Source organism: Hyla sarda, chromosome 4 (genome assembly GCF_029499605.1).
Source record: "Hyla sarda isolate aHylSar1 chromosome 4, aHylSar1.hap1, whole genome shotgun sequence".
Lineage (NCBI taxonomy): Eukaryota > Metazoa > Chordata > Amphibia > Anura > Hylidae > Hyla > Hyla sarda.
In genome coordinates this window covers 36406036-36420505 of record NC_079192.1, presented here as the reverse complement: position 1 = coordinate 36420505, position 14470 = coordinate 36406036, and the positions used below count along the sequence as shown (strand labels likewise).

Here is a 14470-nt window from a genome sequence, read left to right as displayed (position 1 = left end):
CGACGGTTATTGAAAATGTATGGTCACCTGTAGTCCATTGACTACTATAAAGATGATGCCCTTTGCAGGGAACCAAATGGTACATTGAGCATACTTTAAAACGAACTAGCAAAAGGCACATAAAGATATATGTGTGAGTAAACTCATAGAATTACTGGGCTTGTTGCCCAGGGCAACAAGCCACCTACAATAAACAAATGAGTCATTAGCATATCCACTCCCAGGATTCCAAGCTCTGCACTTACTGACTGCCGGGTGTCTCCTCGGGCTTAATCAGTACACTGTAGAAGGTTCTCTATACCTCACCAGTAGATCTTTAGCTTTGCGCAGTGGCAGTATCATAGCCCATGAGGGTCTACCGAGGCGTGATTATTGCTGATTGAAAACTTTTACCAATACCCTGCTGTGATGACTTGAAATATAGTCAGAACTGGCAATTTTTGACAGTCTCTCAGGAGACTGACTTTTGTTGTTAATAACAGAATTCAGGAATGGTTTACTAAGGATGAGGCATCACCATGCATGTTCTTAGCCTGTGATATTACCAGTAAAGTCGGACAGTTGGAGAGGGCCCACTTCCCAAAAAAACCATACCCTTCGCCTCTGAGCCAAAGTCCCCCATAGCTCTGGAAGGATGCCAACCCAAGTTCATGTTGCTAATAACAGAAATCAGGAATGGTTTACTAAGGATGAGGCGTCACCATGCATGTTTTTAGCCTGTGATATTACCATTAAAGTCGGACAGTTGGAGAGGGCCCACTTCCCAAAAAGACCATACCCTTCGCCTCTGAGCCAAAGTCCCCCATAGCCATAGCTCTGGAAGGATGCCAACCCAAGTATCAACCAGGGAGCAAACAGGGTGGTTTACAAAGGTTGGGGTGTCACCATGCATGATTTTGGCAGGTGATACTACCAGTAAAGTTGGACAGTCGGAGAGGCCCCCACAAACAAACTATACCCTTCGCCTCCGGGCCAAAAGGCAACAGCAAAGGACCGGTTTCAAAGTCTCCCAATGCCATAGATGAGGAAAGACCAACAATGCTTCTAGCATCCATTTAAACCCAAGTGTTAACCAGGGAGCCAACAAGGCGGCATCCATGCCGAAGCATGGACTCGGGGCAAAGCCACATGTTCCAGAGCCCGGATAGCTCAGTCGGTAGAGCATCAGACTTTTAATCTGAGGGTCCAGGGTTCAAGTCCCTGTTCGGGCGATGTGTTTTATCAAAGGAAAACCAATGATAACATAAAGTCACATATTAATTGACCAAAAAATACATAATGGACCCAGATTTAAACGTGAGATTGTTGCCAAAGTCGGCATGCAGTTATCACGTGATTACACTTGTGTTCTGAATAGACCGTTGTTTTGATTAGACATGTCCTGCCATAGTCATCCAGCGACCGCTGCTTGCCTTTGCAGGGGTGTCGTGAAGGAGAAATGAGATCACAGTTGAGGCATTAATAGTGAGAGGGCTTTCACAGGGGCAGCAAACTCTGCCGAGACAAGTCCCATTTGGGAGAAGTCATCATTGGGATTTGGCATGGATAGAGAAGAAAAGGGAAAGAGGACAACTCTCGATCAGAGAAGACATCACCTGTGAGTCACTGAGTTAGAATAATGCTGAGTCTGCACTCAGTAGTCCCTGTGACAGATTCCAGAATCAGATACAGGGATCCCCTGTAGTTTACCTCTGTGTAACGACCCAATTGTTAATCCTTCCATAATGTCTGGCTGTGGCTAACCCCTCCCCCCTCCATAGTGAACACATGAACGTTTGGCTGTGCCCAATGTTTCTATGTATGGGGATGTCGGGAGAGATACCTGTGGGGCAAATGAACATTTGGCCGACGGTTATTGAAAATGTATGGTCACCTGTAGTCCATTGACTACTATAAAGATGATGCCCTTTGCAGGGAACCAAATGGTACATTGAGCATACTTTAAAACGAACTAGCAAAAGGCACATAAAGATATATATGTGTGAGTAAACTCATAGAATTACTGGGCTTGTTGCCCAGGGCAACAAGCCACCTACAATAAACAAATGAGCCATTAGCATATCCACTCCCAGGATTCCAAGCTCTGCACTTACTGACTGCCGGGTGTCTCCTCGGGCTTAATCAGTACACTGTAGAAGGTTCTCTATACCTCACCAGTAGATCTTTAGCTTTGCGCAGTGGCAGTATCATAGCCCATGAGGGTCTACCGAGGCGTGATTAATGCTGATTGAAAACTTTTACCAATACCCCGCTGTGATGACTTGAAATATAGTCAGAACTGGCAGTTTTTGACAGTCTCTAAGGAGACTGACTTTTGTTGTTAATAACAGAATTCAGGAATGGTTTACTAAGGATGAGGCATCACCATGCATGTTCTTAGCCTGTGATATTACCAGTAAAGTCGGACAGTTGGAGAGGGCCCACTTCCCAAAAAAACCATACCCTTCGCTTCTGAGCCAAAGTCCCCCATAGCTCTGGAAGGATGCCAACCCAAGTTCATGTTGCTAATAACAGAAATCAGGAATGGTTTACTAAGGATGAGGCGTCACCATGCATGTTTTTAGCCTGTGATATTACCATTAAAGTCGGACAGTTGGAGAGGGCCCACTTCCCAAAAAGACCATACCCTTCGCCTCTGAGCCAAAGTCCCCCATAGCCATAGCTCTGGAAGGATGCCAACCCAAGTATCAACCAGGGAGCAAACAGGGTGGTTTACAAAGGTTGGGGTGTCACCATGCATGATTTTGGCAGGTGATACTACCAGTAAAGTTGGACAGTCGGAGAGGCCCCCACAAACAAACTATACCCTTCGCCTCCGGGCCAAAAGGCAACAGCAAAGGACCGGTTTCAAAGTCTCCCAATGCCATAGATGAGGAAAGACCAACAATGCTTCTAGCATCCATTTAAACCCAAGTGTTAACCAGGGAGCCAACAAGGCGGCATCCATGCCAAAGCATGGACTCGGGGCAAAGCCACATGTTCCAGAGCCCGGATAGCTCAGTCGGTAGAGCATCAGACTTTTAATCTGAGGGTCCAGGGTTCAAGTCCCTGTTCAAGCGATGTGTTTTATCAAAGGAAAACCAATGATAACATAAAGTCACATATTAATTGACCAAAAAATACATAATGGACCCAGATTTAAACGTGAGATTGTTGCCAAAGTCGGCATGCAGTTATCACGTGATTACACTTGTGTTCTGAATAGACCGTTGTTTTGATTAGACATGTCCTGCCATAGTCATCCAGCGACCGCTGCTTGCCTTTGCAGGGGTGTCGTGAAGGAGAAATGAGATCACAGTTGAGGCATTAATAGTGAGAGGGCTTTCACAGGGGCAGCAAACTCTGCCGAGACAAGTCCCATTTGGGAGAAGTCATCATTGGGATTTGGCATGGATAGAGAAGAAAAGGGAAAGAGGACAACTCTCGATCAGAGAAGACATCACCTGTGAGTCACTGAGTTAGAATAATGCTGAGTCTGCACTCAGTAGTCCCTGTGACAGATTCCAGAATCAGATACAGGGATCCCCTGTAGTTTACCTCTGTGTAACGACCCAATTGTTAATCCTTCCATAATGTCTGGCTGTGGCTAACCCCTCCCCCCTCCATAGTGAACACATGAACGTTTGGCTGTGCCCAATATTTCTATGTATGGGGATGTCGGGAGAGATACCTGTGGGGCAAATGAACATTTGGCCGACGGTTATTGAAAATGTATGGTCACCTGTAGTCCATTGACTACTATAAAGATGATGCCCTTTGCAGGGAACCAAATGGTACATTGAGCATACTTTAAAACGAACTAGCAAAAGGCACATAAAGATATATATGTGTGAGTAAACTCATAGAATTACTGGGCTTGTTGCCCAGGGCAACAAGCCACCTACAATAAACAAATGAGCCATTAGCATATCCACTCCCAGGATTCCAAGCTCTGCACTTACTGACTGCCGGGTGTCTCCTCGGGCTTAATCAGTACACTGTAGAAGGTTCTCTATACCTCACCAGTAGATCTTTAGCTTTGCGCAGTGGCAGTATCATAGCCCATGAGGGTCTACCGAGGCGTGATTATTGCTGATTGAAAACTTTTACCAATACCCTGCTGTGATGACTTGAAATATAGTCAGAACTGGCAATTTTTGACAGTCTCTAAGGAGACTGACTTTTGTTGTTAATAACAGAATTCAGGAATGGTTTACTAAGGATGAGGCGTCACCATGCATGTTCTTAGCCTGTGATATTACCAGTAAAGTCGGACAGTTGGAGAGGGCCCACTTCCCAAAAAAAACCATACCCTTCGCCTCTGAGCCAAAGTCCCCCATAGCTCTGGAAGGATGCCAACCCAAGTTCATGTTGCTAATAACAGAAATCAGGAATGGTTTACTAAGGATGAGGCGTCACCATGCATGTTTTTAGCCTGTGATATTACCATTAAAGTCGGACAGTTGGAGAGGGCCCACTTCCCAAAAAGACCATACCCTTCGCCTCTGAGCCAAAGTCCCCCATAGCCATAGCTCTGGAAGGATGCCAACCCAAGTATCAACCAGGGAGCAAACAGGGTGGTTTACAAAGGTTGGGGTGTCACCATGCATGATTTTGGCAGGTGATACTACCAGTAAAGTTGGACAGTCGGAGAGGCCCCCACAAACAAACTATACCCTTCGCCTCCGGGCCAAAAGGCAACTGCAAAGGACCGGTTTCAAAGTCTCCCAATGCCATAGATGAGGAAAGACCAACAATGCTCCTAGCATCCATCTAAACCCAAGTGTTAACCAGGGAGCCAACAAGGCGGCATCCATGCCGAAGCATGGACTCGGGGCAAAGCCACATGTCCCAGAGCCCGGATAGCTCAGTCGGTAGAGCATCAGACTTTTAATCTGAGGGTCCAGGGTTCAAGTCCCTGTTCGGGCGATGTGTTTTATCAAAGGAAAACCAATGATAACATAAAGTCACATATTAATTGACCAAAAAATACATAATGGACCCAGATTTAAACGTGAGATTGTTGCCAAAGTCGGCATGCAGTTATCACGTGATTACACTTGTGTTCTGAATAGACCGTTGTTTTGATTAGACATGTCCTGCCATAGTCATCCAGCGACCGCTGCTTGCCTTTGCAGGGGTGTCGTGAAGGAGAAATGAGATCACAGTTGAGGCATTAATAGTGAGAGGGCTTTCACAGGGGCAGCAAACTCTGCCGAGACAAGTCCCATTTGGGAGAAGTCATCATTGGGATTTGGCATGGATAGAGAAGAAAAGGGAAAGAGGACAACTCTCGATCAGAGAAGACATCACCTGTGAGTCACTGAGTTAGAATAATGCTGAGTCTGCACTCAGTAGTCCCTGTGACAGATTCCAGAATCAGATACAGGGATCCCCTGTAGTTTACCTCTGTGTAACGACCCAATTGTTAATCCTTCCATAATGTCTGGCTGTGGCTAACCCCTCCCCCCTCCATAGTGAACACATGAACGTTTGGCTGTGCCCAATGTTTCTATGTATGGGGATGTCGGGAGAGATACCTGTGGGGCAAATGAACATTTGGCCGACGGTTATTGAAAATGTATGGTCACCTGTAGTCCATTGACTACTATAAAGATGATGCCCTTTGCAGGGAACCAAATGGTACATTGAGCATACTTTAAAACGAACTAGCAAAAGGCACATAAAGATATATATGTGTGAGTAAACTCATAGAATTACTGGGCTTGTTGCCCAGGGCAACAAGCCACCTACAATAAACAAATGAGCCATTAGCATATCCACTCCCAGGATTCCAAGCTCTGCACTTACTGACTGCCGGGTGTCTCCTCGGGCTTAATCAGTACACTGTAGAAGGTTCTCTACACCTCACCAGTAGATCTTTAGCTTTGCGCAGTGGCAGTATCATAGCCCATGAGGTTCTACCGAGGCGTGATTATTGCTGATTGAAAACTTTTACCAATACCCCGCTGTGATGACTTGAAATATAGTCAGAACTGGCAATTTTTGACAGTCTCTCAGGAGACTGACTTTTGTTGTTAATAACAGAATTCAGGAATGGTCTACTAAGGATGAGGCATCACCATGCATGTTCTTGGCCTGTGATATTACCAGTAAAGTCGGACAGTTGGAGAGGGCCCACTTCCCAAAAAAACCATACCCTTCGCCTCTGAGCAAAAGTCCCCCATAGCTCTGGAAGGATGCCAACCCAAGTTCATGTTGCTAATAACAGAAATCAGGAATGGTTTACTAAGGATGAGGCGTCACCATGCATGTTTTTAGCCTGTGATATTACCATTAAAGTCGGATAGTTGGAGAGGGCCCACTTCCCAAAAAGACCATACCCTTCGCCTCTGAGCCAAAGTCCCCCATAGCCATAGCTCTGGAAGGATGCCAACCCAAGTATCAACCAGGGAGCAAACAGGGTGGTTTACAAAGGTTGGGGTGTCACCATGCATGATTTTGGCAGGTGATACTACCAGTAAAGTTGGACAGTCGGAGAGGCCCCCACAAACAAACTATACCCTTCGCCTCCGGGCCAAAAGGCAACAGCAAAGGACCGGTTTCAAAGTCTCCTAATGCCATAGATGAGGAAAGACCAACAATGCTTCTAGCATCCATTTAAACCCAAGTGTTAACCAGGGAGCCAACAAGGCGGCATCCATGCCGAAGCATGGACTCGGGGCAAAGCCACATGTTCCAGAGCCCGGATAGCTCAGTCGGTAGAGCATCAGACTTTTAATCTGAGGGTCCAGGGTTCAAGTCCCTGTTCGGGCGATGTGTTTTATCAAAGGAAAACCAATGATAACATAAAGTCACATATTAATTGACCAAAAAATACATAATGGACCCAGATTTAAACGTGAGATTGTTGCCAAAGTCGGCATGCAGTTATCACGTGATTACACTTGCGTTCTGAATAGACCGTTGTTTTGATTAGACATGTCCTGCCATAGTCATCCAGCGACCGCTGCTTTCCTTTGCAGGGGTGTCGTGAAGGAGAAATGAGATCACAGTTGAGGCATTAATAGTGAGAGGGCTTTCACAGGGGCAGCAAACTCTGCCGAGACAAGTCCCATTTGGGAGAAGTCATCATTGGGATTTGGCATGGATAGAGAAGAAAAGGGAAAGAGGACAACTCTCGATCAGAGAAGACATCACCTGTGAGTCACTGAGTTAGAATAATGCTGAGTCTGCACTCAGTAGTCCCTGTGACAGATTCCAGAATCAGATACAGGGATCCCCTGTAGTTTACCTCTGTGTAACGACCCAATTGTTAATCCTTCCATAATGTCTGGCTGTGGCTAACCCCTCCCCCCTCCATAGTGAACACATGAACGTTTGGCTGTGCCCAATGTTTCTATGTATGGGGATGTCGGGAGAGATACCTGTGGGGCAAATGAACATTTGGCCGACGGTTATTGAAAATGTATGGTCACCTGTAGTCCATTGACTACTATAAAGATGATGCCCTTTGCAGGGAACCAAATGGTACATTGAGCATACTTTAAAACGAACTAGCAAAAGGCACATAAAGATATATATGTGTGAGTAAACTCATAGAATTACTGGGCTTGTTGCCCAGGGCAACAAGCCACCTACAATAAACAAATGAGCCATTAGCATATCCACTCCCAGGATTCCAAGCTCTGCACTTACTGACTGCCGGGTGTCTCCTCGGGCTTAATCAGTACACTGTAGAAGGTTCTCTATACCTCACCAGTAGATCTTTAGCTTTGCGCAGTGGCAGTATCATAGCCCATGAGGGTCTACCGAGGCGTGATTATTGCTGATTGAAAACTTTTACCAATGCCCCGCTGTGATGACTTGAAATATAGTCAGAACTGGCAATTTTTGACAGTCTCTAAGGAGACTGACTTTTGTTGTTAATAACAGAATTCAGGAATGGTTTACTAAGGATGAGGCATCACCATGCATGTTCTTAGCCTGTGATATTACCAGTAAAGTCGGACAGTTGGAGAAGGCCCACTTCCCAAAAAAACCATACCCTTCGCCTCTGAGCCAAAGTCCCCCATAGCTCTGGAAGGATGCCAACCCAAGTTCATGTTGCTAATAACAGAAATCAGGAATGGTTTACTAAGGATGAGGCGTCACCATGCATGTTTTTAGCCTGTGATATTACCATTAAAGTCGGACAGTTGGAGAGGGCCCACTTCCCAAAAAGACCATACCCTTCGCCTCTGAGCCAAAGTCCCCCATAGCCATAGCTCTGGAAGGATGCCAACCCAAGTATCAACCAGGGAGCAAACAGGGTGGTTTACAAAGGTTGGGGTGTCACCATGCATGATTTTGGCAGGTGATACTACCAGTAAAGTTGGACAGTCGGAGAGGCCCCCACAAACAAACTATACCCTTCGCCTCCGGGCCAAAAGGCAACTGCAAAGGACCGGTTTCAAAGTCTCCCAATGCCATAGATGAGGAAAGACCAACAATGCTCCTAGCATCCATCTAAACCCAAGTGTTAACCAGGGAGCCAACAAGGCGGCATCCATGCCGAAGCATGGACTCGGGGCAAAGCCACATGTCCCAGAGCCCGCATAGCTCAGTCGGTAGAGCATCAGACTTTTAATCTGAGGGTCCAGGGTTCAAGTCCCTGTTCGGGCGATGTGTTTTATCAAAGGAAAACCAATGATAACATAAAGTCACATATTAATTGACCAAAAAATACATAATGGACCCAGATTTAAACGTGAGATTGTTGCCAAAGTCGGCATGCAGTTATCACGTGATTACACTTGTGTTCTGAATAGACCGTTGTTTTGATTAGACATGTCCTGCCATAGTCATCCAGCGACCGCTGCTTGCCTTTGCAGGGGTGTCGTGAAGGAGAAATGAGATCACAGTTGAGGCATTAATAGTGAGAGGGCTTTCACAGGGGCAGCAAACTCTGCCGAGACAAGTCCCATTTGGGAGAAGTCATCATTGGGATTTGGCATGGATAGAGAAGAAAAGGGAAAGAGGACAACTCTCGATCAGAGAAGACATCACCTGTGAGTCACTGAGTTAGAATAATGCTGAGTCTGCACTCAGTAGTCCCTGTGACAGATTCCAGAATCAGATACAGGGATCCCCTGTAGTTTACCTCTGTGTAACGACCCAATTGTTAATCCTTCCATAATGTCTGGCTGTGGCTAACCCCTCCCCCCTCCATAGTGAACACATGAACGTTTGGCTGTGCCCAATGTTTCTATGTATGGGGATGTCGGGAGAGATACCTGTGGGTCAAATGATCATTTGGCCGACGGTTATTGAAAATGTATGGTCACCTGTAGTCCATTGACTACTATAAAGATGATGCCCTTTGCAGGGAACCAAATGGTACATTGAGCATACTTTAAAACGAACTAGCAAAAGGCACATAAAGATATATATGTGTGAGTAAACTCATAGAATTACTGGGCTTGTTGCCCAGGGCAACAAGCCACCTACAATAAACAAATGAGTCATTAGCATATCCACTCCCAGGATTCCAAGCTCTGCACTTACTGACTGCCGGGTGTCTCCTCGGGCTTAATCAGTACACTGTAGAAGGTTCTCTATACCTCACCAGTAGATCTTTAGCTTTGCGCAGTGGCAGTATCATAGCCCATGAGGGTCTACCGAGGCGTGATTATTGCTGATTGAAAACTTTTACCAATACCCTGCTGTGATGACTTGAAATATAGTCAGAACTGGCAATTTTTGACAGTCTCTCAGGAGACTGACTTTTGTTGTTAATAACAGAATTCAGGAATGGTTTACTAAGGATGAGGCATCACCATGCATGTTCTTAGCCTGTGATATTACCAGTAAAGTCGGACAGTTGGAGAGGGCCCATTTCCCAAAAAAACCATACCCTTCGCCTCTGAGCCAAAGTCCCCCATAGCTCTGGAAGGATGCCAACCCAAGTTCATGTTGCTAATAACAGAAATCAGGAATAGTTTACTAAGGATGAGGCGTCACCATGCATGTTTTTAGCCTGTGATATTACCATTAAAGTCGGACAGTTGGAGAGGGCCCACTTCCCAAAAAGACCATACCCTTCGCCTCTGAGCCAAAGTCCCCCATAGCCATAGCTCTGGAAGGATGCCAACCCAAGTATCAACCAGGGAGCAAACAGGGTGGTTTACAAAGGTTGGGGTGTCACCATGCATGATTTTGGCAGGTGATACTACCAGTAAAGTTGGACAGTCGGAGAGGCCCCCACAAACAAACTATACCCTTCGCCTCCGGGCCAAAAGGCAACTGCAAAGGACCGGTTTCAAAGTCTCCCAATGCCATAGATGAGGAAAGACCAACAATGCTCCTAGCATCCATCTAAACCCAAGTGTTAACCAGGGAGCCAACAAGGCGGCATCCATGCCGAAGCATGGACTCGGGGCAAAGCCACATGTCCCAGAGCCCGGATAGCTCAGTCGGTAGAGCATCAGACTTTTAATCTGATGGTCCAGGGTTCAAGTCCCTGTTCGGGCGATGTGTTTTATCAAAGGAAAACCAATGATAACATAAAGTCACATATTAATTGACCAAAAAATACATAATGGACCCAGATTTAAACGTGAGATTGTTGCCAAAGTCGGCATGCAGTTATCACGTGATTACACTTGTGTTCTGAATAGACCGTTGTTTTGATTAGACATGTCCTGCCATAGTCATCCAGCGACCGCTGCTTGCCTTTGCAGGGGTGTCGTGAAGGAGAAATGAGATCACAGTTGAGGCATTAATAGTGAGAGGGCTTTCACAGGGGCAGCAAACTCTGCCGAGACAAGTCCCATTTGGGAGAAGTCATCATTGGGATTTGGCATGGATAGAGAAGAAAAGGGAAAGAGGACAACTCTCGATCAGAGAAGACATCACCTGTGAGTCACTGAGTTAGAATAATGCTGAGTCTGCACTCAGTAGTCCCTGTGACAGATTCCAGAATCAGATACAGGGATCCCCTGTAGATACTTACCTGGCAGGGGAGATACCATGATCGCTACGGTCTGAAGAACTCCAAGCATTGTGGTAGAGATTTTGCGTAGTACGATTGCAGTACTTTTCGTTCTTATTAGAACCGCATTTCTCTAGAGCATACCACCTGAAGATCGTCTCCTGCCTGCCTCGGAACATCTGAAGAAGGAGAAGATCTTGAAGACTGCAGCTCCGGAAGAAGCCGACGAAGAACCTGGAAGAAGGGAATCGGCGGTGAATTCCGGAACAGCGGCGAAGAGGAAGGCGGCGCAGAATCTTTTCGAAGAAACTCGCTGCCTCTGGAGAAGGATTTGCATAGCTCCTCCCACCGGGACCGGATCTGCATAGCTCCTCCCACCCGGGAAAGAAGACTTTGCGAAGCCTCTCTCCACAAGCAAGCAAGGAAGCGGAAAAGAGCCTGCTGGAAGAAGCCATGGCCTCAACCAGCAAGTCCACCCAGGAGGCTGCAGGGCAAGGCCTGGAGGTCCAGCCCCAACCACAGCAAGCTTCAACCTCCACCACGGCAAGGCAGAAGGGCGGCAGAATTCCTAACCTGGAAGCTCCAACCCTGGAGCCCTGGATGAGGCAGACTGTTGCCTTGAAGCTCAAGCCCGTGGACGGAAGGGTGCCGGACATGTCCCACGACGTGTTCTGCAAGAAGATGCTGGCGGATCAAGGCTTCCCCACGGCTGACACCCTGGGAATAGCAACCTTCTTTTCGGGAATCTTCTACATCACCTTTGCCACCATTGGGACCTGTAGAAGATACTGGGAGGTGGTGAAAGCGGCGAGTCCCGAATCCCCTTTCTCTCGCTTTGTGGGCAACTGCCTTATTCAAAGAGAGGAGAGGCGGGTGACGGTCTCAATGCGGAACCCACACACCCCAGGCACGGACATCTCGACCTTCCTGAAGCGCTTCTGCACCGTGGTGAGGGAGCCCACCCGCATCCTGAACTCACTCGGATACTGGACCTGCAAGTGGTCTGTGGTCGTCAGACTCAACAAGAACCCTGCTTCTCCAGACGGACTACAGCACCTGCCAACGACATTTTCCTTGGGCAACTCCACAGGACTTATCTTCTACCCGGACATGCCGCAGACCTGCAGGAGATGTGGCAAGATGGGCCACGAGGGCAAGGACTGTACGGAGGATGCCTGCAGGTATTGCCGTGTGACAGGTCACACGACCAAGGACTGCCCCAAGAGCAAGACCTGCAACCTCTGCGGACTGGCAGCCCACAGCTACAAGGACTGCCCCCAGAGGGAGAGAACATGGGCATCTGTGGCAGCGAGAGCACCGAAGCCAGCCCCAGCTCCGGAGCCAACACCACGGATGGCCAAGCCGACCAAGGAGGGTAAGAAGGCGAAAGCCACCACCCCTGCCCCGTCCCGCCCCTCCCCTGCCCCTCCCGCCCCATCCCCTGCCCCTCCCGCCCCATCTCCTGCCCCATCCCGCCCCACCCCTGCCCCATCCCGTCCCACCCCTGCCCCATCCCGTCCCACCCCTGCCCCTCCTGCCCCATCCCGTCCCACCCCTGCCCCTCCTGCCCCATCCCGTCCCACCCCCGCCCCTCCTGCCCCATCCCGCCCCACCCCTGCCCCCCGTACCCCACCCCGGCCCACCCCTGCCCCCCGTACCCCACCCCGGCCCACCCCTGCCCCGTCCTCCCCTGCCCGGCCCACCCCTGCCCCGTCCTCCCCTGCCCGGCCCACCCCTGCCCCGTCCTCCCCTGCCCGGGCACTCTCTCCTGCCCCCCGCCCCACCCAGCCTCCTTTCTCTCCTGGCCCAGCAGCACCTAACCCCCCTCCAGCTGCTGGTGCCCGCCCTTCGGAGGACTTTCCTGTGCTTCCTCCCCCAGGTACCATACAGAGGAAGAGGAAAGGAAGGGACAACGTATCAGAAGAGTCCCACAAAAGAAAGATAATCGAGACCTGCGAAACCCCTCAAGCTTCAGATGAGGAGGAGGAGATGGAGCAGGTCTGCGAGAGCCTTGAGGCTTCAGAAGGAGAGGAGGTGATGGAGCCAAAGTCCCCCATAGCCATAGCTCTGGAAGGATGCCAACCCAAGTATCAACCAGGGAGCAAACAGGGTGGTTTACAAAGGTTGGGGTGTCACCATGCATGATTTTGGCAGGTGATACTACCAGTAAAGTTGGACAGTCGGAGAGGCCCCCACAAACAAACTATACCCTTCGCCTCCGGGCCAAAAGGCAACTGCAAAGGACCGGTTTCAAAGTCTCCCAATGCCATAGATGAGGAAAGACCAACAATGCTCCTAGCATCCATCTAAACCCAAGTGTTAACCAGGGAGCCAACAAGGCGGCATCCATGCCGAAGCATGGACTCGGGGCAAAGCCACTTGTCCCAGAGCCCGGATAGCTCAGTCGGTAGAGCATCAGACTTTTAATCTGAGGGTCCAGGGTTCAAGTCCCTGTTCGGGCGATGTGTTTTATCAAAGGAAAACCAATGATAACATAAAGTCACATATTAATTGACCAAAAAATACATAATGGACCCAGATTTAAACGTGAGATTGTTGCCAAAGTCGGCATGCAGTTATCACGTGATTACACTTGTGTTCTGAATAGACCGTTGTTTTGATTAGACATGTCCTGCCATAGTCATCCAGCGACCGCTGCTTTCCTTTGCAGGGGTGTCGTGAAGGAGAAATGAGATCACAGTTGAGGCATTAATAGTGAGAGGGCTTTCACAGGGGCAGCAAACTCTGCCGAGACAAGTCCCATTTGGGAGAAGTCATCATTGGGATTTGGCATGGATAGAGAAGAAAAGGGAAAGAGGACAACTCTCGATCAGAGAAGACATCACCTGTGAGTCACTGAGTTAGAATAATGCTGAGTCTGCACTCAGTAGTCCCTGTGACAGATTCCAGAATCAGATACAGGGATCCCCTGTAGTTTACCTCTGTGTAACGACCCAATTGTTAATCCTTCCATAATGTCTGGCTGTGGCTAACCCCTCCCCCCTCCATAGTGAACACATGAACGTTTGGCTGTGCCCAATGTTTCTATGTATGGGGATGTCGGGAGAGATACCTGTGGGGCAAATGAACATTTGGCCGACGGTTATTGAAAATGTATGGTCACCTGTAGTCCATTGACTACTATAAAGATGATGCCCTTTGCAGGGAACCAAATGGTACATTGAGCATACTTTAAAACGAACTAGCAAAAGGCACATAAAGATATATATGTGTGAGTAAACTCATAGAATTACTGGGCTTGTTGCCCAGGGCAACAAGCCACCTACAATAAACAAATGAGCCATTAGCATATCCACTCCCAGGATTCCAAGCTCTGCACTTACTGACTGCCGGGTGTCTCCTCGGGCTTAATCAGTACACTGTAGAAGGTTCTCTATACCTCACCAGTAGATCTTTAGCTTTGCGCAGTGGCAGTATCATAGCCCATGAGGGTCTACCGAGGCGTGATTATTGCTGATTGAAAACTTTTACCAATGCCCCGCTGTGATGACTTGAAATATAGTCAGAACTGGCAATTTTTGACAGTCTCTAAGGAGA

The 14470-nt window shown here is 48.2% G+C and overlaps 12 non-coding genes across 12 annotated transcripts; all 12 read left to right on the top strand.

The window, feature by feature from the left end:
* The first annotated feature begins 318 nt into the window (after positions 1–318).
* LOC130268066 (U4 spliceosomal RNA) lies at positions 319–459 on the top strand. The gene has a single exon (XR_008843435.1). It is a non-coding gene; the product is annotated as a U4 spliceosomal RNA (small nuclear RNA).
* Positions 460–1138: 679 nt separating this feature from the next.
* TRNAK-UUU (transfer RNA lysine (anticodon UUU)) lies at positions 1139–1211 on the top strand. Its single transcript has one exon. It is a non-coding gene; the product is annotated as a tRNA-Lys (tRNA).
* A 955-nt stretch (positions 1212–2166) lies between these two features.
* On the top strand, positions 2167–2307 carry LOC130268104 (U4 spliceosomal RNA). The gene has a single exon (XR_008843473.1). It is a non-coding gene; the product is annotated as a U4 spliceosomal RNA (small nuclear RNA).
* A 1707-nt stretch (positions 2308–4014) lies between these two features.
* LOC130268055 (U4 spliceosomal RNA) lies at positions 4015–4155 on the top strand. The gene has a single exon (XR_008843425.1). It is a non-coding gene; the product is annotated as a U4 spliceosomal RNA (small nuclear RNA).
* A 680-nt stretch (positions 4156–4835) lies between these two features.
* Positions 4836–4908, top strand: TRNAK-UUU (transfer RNA lysine (anticodon UUU)). The gene has a single exon. It is a non-coding gene; the product is annotated as a tRNA-Lys (tRNA).
* Positions 4909–5863: 955 nt separating this feature from the next.
* On the top strand, positions 5864–6004 carry LOC130267992 (U4 spliceosomal RNA). The gene has a single exon (XR_008843367.1). It is a non-coding gene; the product is annotated as a U4 spliceosomal RNA (small nuclear RNA).
* A 679-nt stretch (positions 6005–6683) lies between these two features.
* On the top strand, positions 6684–6756 carry TRNAK-UUU (transfer RNA lysine (anticodon UUU)). Its single transcript has one exon. It is a non-coding gene; the product is annotated as a tRNA-Lys (tRNA).
* A 955-nt stretch (positions 6757–7711) lies between these two features.
* On the top strand, positions 7712–7852 carry LOC130268053 (U4 spliceosomal RNA). Its single transcript, XR_008843423.1, has one exon. It is a non-coding gene; the product is annotated as a U4 spliceosomal RNA (small nuclear RNA).
* Positions 7853–9559: 1707 nt separating this feature from the next.
* On the top strand, positions 9560–9700 carry LOC130268065 (U4 spliceosomal RNA). Its single transcript, XR_008843434.1, has one exon. It is a non-coding gene; the product is annotated as a U4 spliceosomal RNA (small nuclear RNA).
* A 679-nt stretch (positions 9701–10379) lies between these two features.
* On the top strand, positions 10380–10452 carry TRNAK-UUU (transfer RNA lysine (anticodon UUU)). Its single transcript has one exon. It is a non-coding gene; the product is annotated as a tRNA-Lys (tRNA).
* A 2849-nt stretch (positions 10453–13301) lies between these two features.
* On the top strand, positions 13302–13374 carry TRNAK-UUU (transfer RNA lysine (anticodon UUU)). Its single transcript has one exon. It is a non-coding gene; the product is annotated as a tRNA-Lys (tRNA).
* Positions 13375–14329: 955 nt separating this feature from the next.
* Positions 14330–14470, top strand: LOC130268052 (U4 spliceosomal RNA). Its single transcript, XR_008843422.1, has one exon. It is a non-coding gene; the product is annotated as a U4 spliceosomal RNA (small nuclear RNA).